At 49.6% G+C, this 14,522-nt stretch overlaps 1 long non-coding RNA gene across 1 annotated transcript in view; it reads right to left on the bottom strand.

Annotated features, from left to right (window-relative positions):
- Nucleotides 1-3,545: 3,545 nt before the first annotated feature.
- LOC140428738 (uncharacterized) overlaps nucleotides 3,546-14,522 on the bottom strand; it is a 125,145-nt gene continuing 114,168 nt past the window's right edge. Inside the window, exon 3 of the long non-coding RNA XR_011948845.1 lies at nucleotides 3,546-6,128. This is a non-coding gene — a long non-coding RNA (uncharacterized lncRNA). The remainder of the gene's footprint in view (nucleotides 6,129-14,522) is intronic.

Here is a 14,522-nt window from a genome sequence, read left to right as displayed (position 1 = left end):
TCAGAAACTTGCAGATCGCCTTGTTCTCCGGGGACAGCGGTAGTCGGGACCCAAACTAGTTGCGCCTGCGGGTCGTACATGGGGCGCTGGCCAGCAGTGGCGGGGACCCAAACTGGTTGCGCCTGCGGGTCGTACATGGGGCGCTGGGGGGGGGTTGGGGAGCGTAAGAAGCGCGCAGGAATCCTTGTTCGCCGGGGACAGCGGCGTCCTCCCGGGACCGGCACACAGCCGCGAAATGGCCCTTTTTCCCACAGCTCTTGCAAATCGCTGTGCGGGCCGGGCAGCGCTGCCGGGGGTGTTTCGCCTGGCCGCAGAAATAGCAGCGGGCTCCCCCGGCACGACTTGGCGTCTGAACCGCGCAAGCCTGTGGGGTGGGGGGGAGGGGGGGTTTGTCGCGACGGGGGTCCACGGAGCCCAAGGGGCTGCCGCGCGGTCGGGGCCGTAGGCGCGGGCGTTTCGCGCGGCCACATCTAGTGAGGCTGCAAGGGCCCGTGCCTCTGAGAGTCCTAGCGACTCTTTTTCTAAAAGTCTTTGGCGGATTTGGGAAGAGTTCATACCAGCCACAAAAGCATCACGCATCAACATTTCCGTGTGTTCCATCGCGTTTACCGGCGGGCAGCTGCAGGCCCGTCCCAAGATTAGTAGCGCGGCGTAGAAATCATCTATCGATTCTCCGGGACTTTGCCGTCTCGTTGCGAGTTGGTAGCGTGCGTAGATCTGGTTCACTGGGCGAACATAGATGCTTTTTAGTGCTGCGAACGCCGTCTAGTAATCCTCTGCGTCTTCGATGAGAGGGAAAATTTCCGGGCTTACCCTCGAGTGCAGGACCTGTAGTTTCTGGTCTTCTGTGACCCGGCCGGGGGCCGTTCTGAGGTAGGCCTCGAAACAGGTCTGCCAGTGTTTGAAAACTGCTGCTGAGTTCACTGTGTTGGGGCTGATCCTCAGGCATTCCGGGATGATCCTGAGCTCCATAGTTCTTTTAAGCACGCTTAATAAATTGTAGCGCACAAAGACTCACGAGAGACGAATAGAGATGAAGTCGATGAGGCTTTATTAAGCGTGACTTGTTCCCCGCAGTTCAGTAGCAGACTGGCCTGCGGGGGAGAACTCCAGGTTCTTATACTCCGCATTCAGGGCGGAGCTAGAGGTCAACAGCCAACCAGGACCCGGGATCTGTCAGCCAATGACATCACGGCTTCACAGTCCCACATGACCCCTAATGCATACTACCACAGGCGTTTATTGAGATTTTACATTTTGTAACAAAATAACGTAACAAAGTTCCAAAATAATACAGCACCCAAAGCAAGGAAGGGGAAAGAAAAGATGCGGCTTAACCCACACAAGCACAGGATGGAACAGGAGAACGACATTGCCATTGGCTTAATACCATCTTTCAATAATCCAGTACAGTCTTCTCTTCCCGGATTCCAGACCATCTGCATCCATGTAAGAGCAGGATTTGTCATACCCACCCTTGCAAAAACAAAAGAAAATGCACGGAAACGCCAGATCTAAGGGGCGTTACAGGCACGAGTTGAACACCAGAGATGATGTGGGAGTAACTGCCCTTGACACCAAGGCCGTATTTGACCAATGGTAGCATCGAAGAGCCCTAACAAAACTAGAGTCAATGGGAATCAGGGGGAAAAACTCTCTGCTGGTTGGAGTCACACCTAGCACAAAGGAAGATAGTTGTGGTTGTTGTAGGTTAATCATCTCAGCTCCAGGACATCACTACCGGAGTTCCTCAGGGTAGTGTCCTAGGCCCAACCATCTTCAGCTGCTTCATCACAGTTCTTCCTTCCATTGTAAGATCAGAAGTGGGGATGACTGCACAATGTTCAGCACCATTCGCGATTCCTGATACTGAAGCACTATATGTCGAAAGGCAGCAAGACCTGGACAATCTACAGGCTTGGGCTGAATAGTGGCAAGTAACATTCGCACACACAGTGCTAGGGACCATCTCCAATGTGGGAGAATCTAACCATCACCCCCTAACTTGCAACAGCATTACCATAGCTGAATCTGTCACTATCAACATGCTTGGGATTGCCATTGACCAGAAACTGAATTGGACTCGTATGTAAATACTGTCGCTGCAAGAACAGGTCATAGGCAAGGAATTCTGTGTGAGTAACTCATTCCCTGACTACCAAAAGCCTGTCCACCACCTACAAGGCACAAGTCACGGGTGTGGTGGAATACTCCCAACTTGCCTGGATGAGTGCAGCTCAATTAACACTCAAGAAGCTCAACACCATCCAGGACAAAGCAGTCCGCTTGATTGGCACTCCTTCCACAAACATTAACTCCCTCCATCACCAACGCACAGCGGTAGCCATGTGTACAACCTATAAAATACACTGCAGAAACTCACCAAGGCTCCTTAGGCGGCACCTTCCAAATCCACGGCCGCCACTATCTGGAAGGACAAGGGAAACAAATACATGGGAACCCCGCCACCTGGAGGTTCCCCTCCAAACCACTCACCATCCTAACTTGAAGCTATATCGTTGTTCCTTCACTGTCACTGGGTCAAAACCCTGGAACTCCCTCCGTACCAGCACAGTGGGTGTTGGACTGCAGCAGTTCAAGAAAGCAGCTCACCTCCATCGTCTCAAGGGCAATTAGGGATGGGTAATGAAGGTTGGCCTGGCCAACAATGCCCACATCGCATAAATAAATTTTAAAAATGAAGGGAAAATAATTAGCGAAATGCAAAAATAATTATATCAGATCTCCAGCACCTAATGATAATTTAAGTGATCATTTTTAGTATTTGACCATTTCTAGCTGCTTTGGTATTTTACAAGTCAGCTCCTATTTAATAACTTTGCACAGCTAAAATTACACAAGCATTAGCAGGTCACAAAGATTCAATTCACTTGATTGTATCACAGTCGCAGCAAATGCAACTAAATGAGCGCTTCAGTCTGTTTTATTTTAAGAGTAATCCCTTCGAGGTACTGAAGGGATATCATTAGCTAAAATACATCCAATGCTATTGGTCTCAGAGCTTGTCACTTCCGCTTGTTCCCTGGAGATTTTTCCTGGAGCTGCTTGCCATCAGTTTGGACAAATTGGCCAGGAATTTCTGCTTTTCCATGTGCCAGCAGGAGAATTTCCACTCATTCACATTAAAGGGCGGGAAGTCATGGGTTGACAAGCACGGCAACAAAAAGATGCTCTGACCATTATCGTAAAAGGCAGACGATCTCCCTCCAAACACTGTAGATTGAAAGCGGGGAAACACAAACATCTGAAAATGAAGGACATGAAATAACCATGTCCATCAAGTCTGTCTTATTTATGCATGGTGCTACTTTTACACACCATCACATCGCTTTGCCAACCCTCCAGGATACCCCTGGAGTCTCCAGCTCGCTGCTACGAGCAGCCCCGTTAAAAACTGGACTTTTGCAAAATAAAAAATTTGGAACATTTTTCTTTATTAGAGATCAAGAAAAATAACATTGTTTTTTTAAAAATATATTTATTGGCATTTTCCAACTTTAAAAGCGTAACAGTTTAACGTATAAAGCACATATGTACAAACAAGCAGTTTGAGTGTGTCTGATATTTACAAACATTCCTACAAGGAAGGCAAAGCATCAGGAGAATGGATGTGTCAGGTGCCCAATGGCGGGAGTGTGGGGGTGAGGGCAGGGCAGTTGGAGGTAGGTGGGTCATGAGATGACACCTCGTGGAATTAGTTCTAACCTTCTCTCCCTTCTCGCCCTACTTACCCCCTCCACATACACAATTTCTGAGGAGATTGGATGGCTACAGTTTGGGCCGGTTCACTGAAAGGCAACAACATGGGCACTGGTGGTGTGGCAGTCATGGGAGCACTATTGCTTTTATCCTGAGGGAACACAGCAGGTTCATGCAATACAGAGCAACTGGCATTCCCATGGGCAGGCACCTCAGCAATGCTAGTAATCTGTTGGAGGAGAGATTGTTGCACTGCTGTGAGAGCCTGCAAACACCATTGAACACTCAGATTTGCAACCATGACAACAGCAGCCTGAGCTTACATGGTTAGTTTAACATCTGTTGTTGGGAAATTGTTAGAATCAATTATCAAGGACATTTGGAAAATCAAAACACTATCCATCAGAGTCAGCATGGTTTCATGAAGGGCAAATCATGTTTGACTAATTTGCTAGGGTTCTTCGATGATGTAACAAGCAAAGTGGATAATGGAGATCCTGTAGATATAATATATCTGCACTTCCGGAAGACGTTTGATAAGGTGCCGCTCGGAAGGTTAATTCACAAGGTTAGATCAGAGGTAATTTATTAGCTTGGATAGAAGACTGGCTGACGGACAAAAGACAGAGAGTCGGCATAAATGGGTCTTTTTCTGGATAGCCAGATGTAACTAGTGTAATGCCACAGGTTTCGGTCCTTGGGCTGTTGCTAACTTTTGGTTGGCTCTTAAATGTTGCCCGTTGCATCTTTACTCAATTTGGTCTGTTTCTATAACTTTTGCTCTAGAGTCGCCAGGTATCTTTATGATACCGCCACGAGGTTCAAGTTCAAGTACTGATCAATAACTCGACACACCAATTAGTAAGATTCAAATCAAAACACATTTATTATACACAGTCAATCACTACTCATGCATAAAACTCTACTTACTAGGCTAAACTCTATCACTAAAAGGCCTATACTTCGCTTGGAACTCGCCCACCAGGTCAGGGGAACAAATGGCCTTTCGTTCGATTCTGAGTCTGCAGGATTCAAAAGCTGGTATGGACTGGTAGCTAGGAGCGCCTGTCCCATAGCGTGCGTTGACTGGAGACTTACTTGGTTGATGCGGCAGCTTAGGCAGTTCACTGTCAAGGGTTGGTTCGCTGCTGAGTGACCCTGCCAAGAAGGACAAATTGAACTTGGGGACTCTATTTTATAGTCCCCAGGGGCTTCCCGCCCCTTTGGGCGGACCCCGTATCTGGTTCCAAGTGATTGGACTACGTTCCGATCACTTGGATCGATTTCTCCAATACTGGAGTTGTTCCCTGATCGCTGGGCGGTCCCTGAGTGTCCGTTGGCCTTCCTTTGTCTTGGCTCCTGCTGGCGCCGAGGAGTCTGGCTTGGCCTTATTCACCTTAAATGTTTCCATTGTTCCCGGGGATCGCTCATTAATATGCAGATGGCTGTGAGTTTCAGTGCTGTCTGGGCTTTTGCAAGTTCTAATACACAGGATTTCTGCACTTGCTAGTTTTTGCCTGTGTTGGCTGAATTTCCCTGTAGTCTTTGCGGATCTCCATTTTAAGTCGGGAAGTGGCCAACCAAGGTGGCTACATTCCCTCCTTGTGATCCCTAACGCGAAGCGTGAAGGATCACATAACTGTGTTGTCTTCACTTCCTGACCCAGCGAGCACTCTTCCACGGCCTCTACACTGACCATAACTATGTATGAAAATTTTTAACTAACAATTCTAAGTGGCGCTATGTCACAACAGGGACATGCATTACAACATTAAAAAAACGGTACCTCTAACTATCTCTCATAAACTACACTCACTCAAACATTCAATCATACCAACTTCCTAACAATACAAAAATAATAGCAGCATTCACATTTTTCCTCTGGCTTGGCAGTCAAGCACAGAGGTGTACAATATTTCCGTTGTAAATGAAACACATTTCTTTGTTTACAAAAGATGCAACACAAATGTTCTTTATTGTAGATCAAGGGGTTCGGGGTCCTGGTGATAACCGAAAATAGGGGATCTTTTCCTGTATACCAGGGTGCGAGAGCGGTAGGCTGTCCTTCGCCATTTCCTCATGCGGATAGTCTGCACGATGCTGCAGAGTATCACCAATACTAGACGGGATTCAATTACGTATGATAGTGAATACCAGGTTATGAGCGTATCACACCATGATGGTGTGTCAGTGACTATCTCGGGATTAATTATTTCAGGGTGTAGTGTATGGTAGGGGTGGGAATCATTAATGGCCTGTGTGGTAGGGGTCAGGGGGTTCGCATTCACGCGGAACCGGATACAAATTACAATAACGACGAAAAGCATGTATGACGTCTTCATTGTTGTCTTCTTTCCTTTTCATCTCTTCCTTTCCGTTTCGTCTCTCTTCCTGGAGCTTCTGGAATTCTGTGGATCAAACATAGTTTCTGTTACTATCTTGGTTAATATCTCGTGCGTTAGCATGTCTGTCTTGTAGTGCCAATTTCCCTTTATAATTTGTCACCATGTGTGACTACATCATTTTTTTAAAAAACGAATAGACAGGACAAGACACACTTAAAAAAAATACTGAAACAGTGCGAGCCATCTCGCAGGCTGTGTGATTTACCATCCAAATGTTTGAGGATGTAAATAGCATAGGGATGGCAACGTAAGGGTTGCCCGAAAACAAAACAAAACTTTTTGAACCAGGAGTGCCGAAATGAGGTGCGTATGGGCCGCGGCGGGTAAGATTTGGATGCAATCCCCGGGTAGGACAGTGATCAATGCCGGATGTGCTCTACCCGAGTGTAGCTGACCAGAGGGGGGTCCTCAGGCAGGGCGGAGACCAATGCCGTTTCTCCACTGCCTGAGCAACCGCCAAGAACGGGCAAAAATGTAGTCATCGTGGGGGGTTGCTGTAAAGGTTCTACCGTCGAACCAGAAGAGCAGTTAAGAACGGGGCTGGCAAGCTCTCAGCGGTTTCTGCCGATAAGCGTGCTGGGAAGTTTTCACAGGTTTCTGCCGACAAATATGGCGTGTGGCTGTGGAACGTCCGAGTGTATAAACAACACTTAACAATAACACTAACAAACAAACATTGAACAACATGCTGCAGGTTCCATCAGAAAGGACACCGTTTCTCCCAAGCGGTTCCCTTTTTAAAACATCATCTGGACACCTCAGTTATCAGTTGCGAACAGGGTTGCAAAGCGGTTCTCGTTTTGGGAGTCAGACTCAAAGTCATCCTCTTCTCCCGGATGCCATACTCTGGAATGGATGAGGGTTGATAAAGCTGCATGGTGTGACTTAGGGTCCATCTCGTCGTTTTGGACGAGCCTGTATGAATTGTCACGGTGCCAAAAGGTTGTGTCTAATTCTGTGGGGATGGAGTCGGGGTCGTAATCGTAGGGTGGTGGTCTTTGGTAGGGTTTGTTGAGGAATGTGATCAGGAAGGGATCACTCGAATCATGTTCAGATTCGCTGGGTGTGGGTCCTGTTGCATGGGGATAGTAGGGAGGCGTGCTGTGGCTATTGTCTGTGTCACAGTCACTGTCGCTGCTGCTGCTGTCTGTGGGCTTTCCGGGGCGGAGTCTTGTGTTCGGAGGTAGAGTCGAGGGTGAGTCCGTGGGTGGGGTGGATGTGTTGAGGGAGGGTAGGGATACGTTGGGTGTGGGCGTGGTGTGGTCTGCTGCGTCGAGCATGACGTGGTGTGTGTGGTTAGACTGTGGGCCATATGTCTTAAGCTGGTTGATATGGAACCACGCAGTCTTTCTGTTGGGGTACTTAATTTAATAGACGGAGGGGCTTATTTTGTCCGCAACGGAGTACGGACCCGAATACTTTGGTGACAGGAATGTGCTGGGGTTGTAAATGGAGAGCATGACCTGCTGTCCTACCTCAAACTCAGTCGCATGCACTGTCTTGTCGAAACAGGCCTTGCTCTGTTTCTTTCTAGTGCCTAATCGTACTGCAGCTGCTAGCTGAGCCGTTTTTACATTTTCGACTAACTGTTTTACTGCGTTCTCGTGTGTGAGGGCCGTCACTTCGGGGTTGGTCAAGTCAAGTCCTAATAGAAATTCTGTGCCTTTCATGGAGCGTCCGGTCATGAGAGTGTGTGGGGTGTATCCTGTGGATGTCGAAACAGTATTTCTCAAAAACATCAGCGCAAAAGGGAGGACTGAATCCCAAGTGGTGTTGTTTTGTTGGACCATTTTTCTGAGGGTTGCTTTTAGGGTCTGATTCATTCGCTCCACGATACCACTTGACTGGGGGTGGTATGCGATGTGGAATTTTTGGGTAATGCCAAATATCGTGAGGACGTTCTTCATGACACGTCCTGTAAAATGGGAACCTTGGTCGGACTCAATGCTGCGGGGGAGTCCCCATCTCGTAAAGATGTGGTGGGTTAGGATCTTGGCTGTGGTCTTTGCCGTGTTCGTTCTGGATGGGAATGCCTCTACCCATTTCGTAAAAGTGTCTGTGATGACTAATACGTACTTGTAACCATTTCTGCAAGGGGGCAATGGTCCTATAAAATCAATCTGGAGGTTAGTCCAGGGGCCATTAACGGGGCGGGTGTGACTAAGCTGAGCTTTCTTTGCGTATCTGTCCGGATTGTTTTGGGCACCGAAAAGGCAATTCTCAACGTCGTGCGTTATGTCTTCTTTTAAACTTGGCCACCAACAGAGCTGCCTGAGGTGGGCTGTAGTGGGATCAATTCCCTGATGCCCATGACTGTCATGGAACAAACAAATAAGCTGATTCCTGTCCTGTTCAGGAACCACATAAAGGGTGTCTTTTAGGATCACACTGTCATGTGTGATTAGTGCATTTTTTAATCTAACGTAAGGTGCTGGAAATTTTCCTTTCAAAATCTCCCTCCGATTGCTATCTTGCTTCTGGGCCTGCACTAAATCCTCGCTATTAGTCTGTGAGACCTGAACTGCATTCACTGGGGTGCTTTCGGGGTGTGTCCAAAAATATCCATGCCTGGATCCTGCTTTAGCCAGTGCGTCGGCTTTTACATTTCCAGGTGGGGAGGAACGGTGGTGACTTCGAACTTTAACAATTCCAAATGTCCTGTCCTGTGCTTTCTCTAAAATGTGGCGGAGCAATGGGGCTGAAGGGAGGGGTTTTCCGTCTGCGGATACAAATCCTCTTGCTTTCCACAGGGGTAGGAATTCTGTAAGGCTGTTGCAGACATAGAGGCTGTCCGAGTATATGTCTGCTGGGCTGGGGATGGAATCTGGGTGATCCACAATGTACGCAATGACTGCTAGTTCTGCCGCCTGCGCGCCTAAGTGTCCTGGTAGTTTTAACGAGATCTCTTCTAGGGCACGTCCCTGCACGTCCTCGACATAGATGCCGCATCCTGTAATGCGCTTCCTGTCTTATACAGTGGAAGAACCATCCACATATATCCTTAAGGGTCCACACGTATCTGTGTGCTGGGGGCTCTGGGGTCCAGTAAAAGTTGGGTGGGGGTGTGTTCCATGAGGATTGTGATGGGGTTTAGTCCCATCACAAGGTTGCTGCTGTTGTGGAATATATGTTATTGTAAATAAATGCTATTTCTTTGTATCCTTGAAACTTGTGCTGGATTCTTCGTGGCCCTCACAAAACTGGCGACGAGGGTTAAAGTGAATAGCTGTCTACACTGCTGAAGCCACCTCCCTGGATTTTTGTTGGATACAGGTTGGAAGTTGTTTTCCATTACACCATGCCTCTGTACAGACATTTGGATGTTTTTGATGCTGCGCTGGAAAGCTGGAACCAGTATGCACAACGGATGTGTTACTATTTCCGGGCAAACAATATCACCGAAAACGAGCGCCAAGTGGTCATATTGCTCACTGCCTGCGGCCCGCGTACGTTTGGGGTGATTAGGAGCCTTACATACCCAGCTGCGCCGGACACCAAAACGTTTGATGAACTTGTGAATTTAGTGGGGCAGCATTTTAACCCAACCCCGTCCATGATAGTCCAACGTTACTGGTTTAATACCGCTGAGAGGACCCCAGGAGAATCCCTTGCCGACTTTCTATCCAGGCTACGCAGGATTGCGGAGTACTGTGACTATGGTGAGACCTTGTCAGAAATGTTACGCGACCGTTTGGTTTGCGGTATTAACAATGCGGCCACCCAGAGAAAGTTGTTAGCTCAGCCAACAATGACTTTTCAACAGGCCATTCAAATAGTATTGTCCCGAGAGAGCGCAGAACGAGGAGTGCAGGAGATACAGGGAATGCAAGTGCATGCCTTGGGGCGCAACCCCTCCCGCCCGAAAACGTTCCCCCGCACTCCTGCGGTACCTTGGGTGAGACGATGTCCAGATCGACGCCAGTGGCCGTCAGACATTCCTCCCCGAAGGGAGCCTTCTCCAGAACCAATGGATGAGGAGCAATGTCTGTGTCAGACTTCTAGGCGCCGACCCCGTTGCGGACGCTGGTCCTGGGGGCGCCAGAGGCGCCGTTGTTCTGACCGAAACTGGGACCAGCCAAGGGGCCGTACTTTCCATGTGGATGAACCTGTGGCAACTACTCCTGAGGACGTGGAGACGGAGGACGACTGCCTGCAACTGCATTGTGTGGCAGCCCCCCGTGTGGCCCCCATTAAGGTGGCAGTACGGGTCAATGGTCACCCGCTTGAGATGGAGTTGGACACTGGCGCAGCGGTCTCCGTGATCGCCCAGAGGACATTCGCCCGCATCTAGCAGGGTATACAGACCCTTACATTAACCGACACACAGGCCAGGTTGGCCACCTACACGGGGGAACCATTGGACATTGCAGGAACTACGATGACCCCTGTTGTTTATGGACGCCAGGAGGGGCATTTCCCACTTATCGTGGTGCGCGGCCATGGGCCCAGCCTGTTGGGTCGGGACTGGTTGCGCCATTTGCGGTTGCAGTGGCAGCACATCCTCCAAACAGTTTCTGGAGGGTTGACTGAGGTGCTAGGACGATACCCAAATGTATTCCAGCCCAGTTTGGGGAAAATAAAAGGGGCCGTAGCCCGTATCCAAGTCGAACCAGGAGGCACGCCGCGCTATTTCCGGGAGCGCCCGGTGCCTTGCGCCTTGCTCGAGAAGGTAGAAGGGGAGCTCACTCGTTTGGAAACTTTGGGTATTATCAGGCCCGTCCATTTCGCTGACTGGGCAGCACCAATTGTACCTGTAATGAAGCCAGATGCCACAGTTCGCTTGTGTGGCGACTATAAACTTACAGTGAATACGGCTTCCTGACTCGACCGATATCCAATGCCTCGCATAGAGGATCTCTACGCGAAGCTTGCAGGCGGATTCTTTCACAAAATTAGATATGAGTCACGCCTACCTACAGTTGGAGCTGGACCCTGCCTCCCGACCATATGTAACGATTAATACACAACGGGGCCTGTTTGAATATACACGTTTGCCCTTTGGAGTATCCTCTGCCTGCACTATTTTTCATCGAATCATGGAGGGCATTTTGAGAGGTTTACCACATGTCGCTGTCTACTTAGGTGACGTTTTGATCACAGGGACGTCGGAGCAGGAACATTTGGAAAATCTGGTTGCTGTCCTTAGACGCTTTTCGGAGGCTGGAGTCCATTTACGATCTTTCAGGCAAAGGAAGTAGTCTACCTGGGTTATCGGGTGGACTGTGAAGGTTTGCACCCCGTCGCAGAGAAGGTGCACGTGATTAAACAGGCCCCCGTCCCGACTGACACTTCGCATCTTCGTTCTTTTCTCGGCCTCGTAAACTATCACTGGAAGTTCCTCCCAAATCTGGCAACTACGCTGGCCCCGTTGCATCTTCTGCTAAAGAAAAATCACACCTGGGTTTGGGATCAGCCGCAAGAAACCGCTTTCCGGCGGGTAAAACAACAATTGTCGTCGTCTGGGTTACTAACCCACTATGATCCTGGAAAGCCTTTGCTCGTCACATGTGATGCATCCCGTATGGTATTGGGGCCGTCCTGTCCCACAAGATGGAGAACGGGGCCGAGCGGCCGATAGCTTTCGCCTCCCGCACATTGACTGCAGCGGAAAAAAAGTACGTGCAGATCGAGAAGGAGGGCCTGGCAGTGGTCTTTGCGGTGAAACGTTTCCACCAGTACGTGTATGGCTGCCACTTCACTATCGTGACTGATCATAAGCCTCTGCTGGGACTTTTCAGAGAGGATAAGCTAATACCGCCCATTGCTTCCGCACGGATCCAACGCTAGCTTTGATCCTCGCTGCATACAAGTATTCTCTGGAGCACAAACCAGGTACGCAGATAGCGAATGCCGACGCACTGAGCCGGTTGCCTTTATCGACCGGCCCCATGTCGATCCCCACGACCGGTGAGGTGGTTGCAACCCTAAATTTTATGGACACCTTGCCTGTCACGGCATCACAGATCCGTGAGTGGACCCAGACGGAGCCAGTCCTGTCAAAGGTTCAGCACATAGTCCTGTATGGTGGGCAGCATAGACAGCTCCCAGGCGAGTTGCGGGCATTTTCCTCCAAGCTGTCAGAATTCAGCATGGAAGACGGCATCCTCTTGTGGGGGACGCGTGTGATTGTCCCGGAAAAAGGACAGGAGCTGATACTAAGAGACTTGCACAATGGGCATCCAGGTGTGATCAAAATGAAAATGTTGGCCCGGAGTTATGTTTGGTGGCCAGGCCTCGACGCCGACATTGAGAAGGTGGCCCAAAACTGCTCCATTTGTCTGGAGCATCAGAAGCTTCCGCCGGCCGCGCCCCTACATCACTGGGAATGGCCAGGGCGGCCTTGGGCGCCCTTGCATGCGGATTTCGCCGGCCCTTTTCAAGGATCCATGTTCCTTTTATTAATCGACGCCCAGTCTAAATGGCTAGAGGTATATAAGATGCCAGGCACAACGTCCTGCGCAACAATTGAGAAGATGCGTTTGTCGTTTAGTACGCATGGCCTCCCCGAGGTGCTGGTCACGGATAACGGCACTCCATTCACCAGTGAGGAGTTTGCCAGGTTCATGAAGATGAACGGCATACGCGATATCCGCACTGCCCCTTATCACCCGGCTTCAAATGGGTTGGCGGAGCGCGCAGTGCAGACATTCAAACGAGGCCTAAAGAAGCAGTCTTCCGGGTCAATGGACACGAGACTGGCTCGCTTTTTGCTTTCGTATAGGACCACCCCCCATGCGGTGACTGGGGTAGCTCCCGCAGAACTCCTAATGGGCCGGAGACTTCGCACCCGCCTTAGTATGGTTTTCCCGGACATTGGCGCAAAAGTACGCCGCACACCAGAACGGCAGGGACAGAGTTTTTCTCGGCATCGGCCGATTCGGCAGTTTGCGCCCGGTGACCCAGTGTTCGTTCGCAATCTTGCTGGTGGTGCCCAGTGGGTCCCTGGTGGAATCTTTCGCAAAACGGGCCCTATATCTTACCAGGTGCAAGCCCAGGGTCGTCTCCAGTGCAAACATGTAGACCACTTTTGGTCCAGAAAACTATCCCTTCCAAAGATTCCCCGCCCCCGGAGCTCATTTTCTACAGCCGCAGAGACCAGAGACAATGGAAAGTAGTCCCCACAATCTTCCTCTGGTGCCTCACTCGGAGCCTACGCAGGTCGTTACAGAACCGCGCGGAGATAGAGACGCCGAGATGACAGAGGCAGCAGACTTTGACTCCGAGATGGAGACTCAGGGCGCATCAGAGGGGGAATCCTCAGGCCCACGGGCCGTGGATGTACAACCGTTACGCCGTTCATCACGGAAGCACCGGTCTCCGTCTCGTTACATGCCGCCCGATCCAGCGCCTCGTGCAAATGGTGTCCGGCCTGTGGCAAAACGAGTCCGACACCCTCCTTTGCCAGGGTCTTCGGTGGATTCCTTGGACTTTGCAGGGGAGGGATGTTATAACCTGCCTGCTTACCATTGGCTGGGGACTAATGACAATCCCACAATCCTGTGGGAGTATGAGCTTCCCCAATGAGGGGGGGGGCGGAGAAATCATTAGCAGACTCCCTGTATAAATAAAGCTGGCCAGTTTGGAACCAGCAGGAAGGAGTAAGCAGCAAGCGAGGTTGCTGCTGTTGTGAATATATATGTTATTGTAAATAAATGTTATTTCTTTGTAACCTTGAAACTCGTGCTGGATTCTTCGTGGCCCTCACAAAAACTACGGATACTGAAAATCTGAAATGCAAACAGAAAATGCTGAAACAAACTCAGCAGCGGAGGCACCATCATCTGTGTAGAGAGAGAGAAACACTCTCTTTAGGACTGTGAACTTTCACCAGAACTGGGAAACATTTGAGGTGTCCTAGAGATTTGAGCAAGGAGTGGGTGGGACAAGGACAAAGGGAAGGGCCGTGATAGGGTGAAAAACAAGAGAGATTGAATGACAGAAGAGTTCGTTTTCCAGGGCCTAAGTGAGTGGAGTTGGGCCACGAAAAGAAACAAAGAAACAAATGATGTGCCTCGAGCAGGTGGGCCGCTAACTGAAATTCAAAAAAATCCAAAATAAGCAGAGAGATGGAAACTAAATGAAGAACAGGGCTTACAGTCTGAAATTGTGCAACAGCTGAGTCCAAAGGGTTATAAAGTGCCGAATTGAAATATGAGGTGCGGTTCTTGAAACTTACATTGAGCCTCACTGGAACAGTGCAGCAGACCAAGGACAGAGATGTCAGTGTGAGAGCAAGACGGGGAATTAAAATGGCACGCAGCTCAGGGTCATTCTCAGAACTGAGGTTCAGCAAAGTGTTCGTCCAATCTGCATTTGGTCCCCACAATGGATAAGAGACGGTGTTGTGAGCAGCAAAGTGCAGCTGTTACATCTCCTGCTTTTAGATGGCAAGGTGCC

The sequence above is a fragment of the Scyliorhinus torazame genome, chromosome 8, assembly GCF_047496885.1.
Source record: "Scyliorhinus torazame isolate Kashiwa2021f chromosome 8, sScyTor2.1, whole genome shotgun sequence".
In the NCBI taxonomy this organism is placed as follows: Eukaryota; Metazoa; Chordata; class Chondrichthyes; order Carcharhiniformes; family Scyliorhinidae; genus Scyliorhinus; species Scyliorhinus torazame.
The sequence above is the reverse complement of the archived record's forward strand: the minus strand, read 5'-3'. Positions and strand labels throughout refer to the sequence as shown.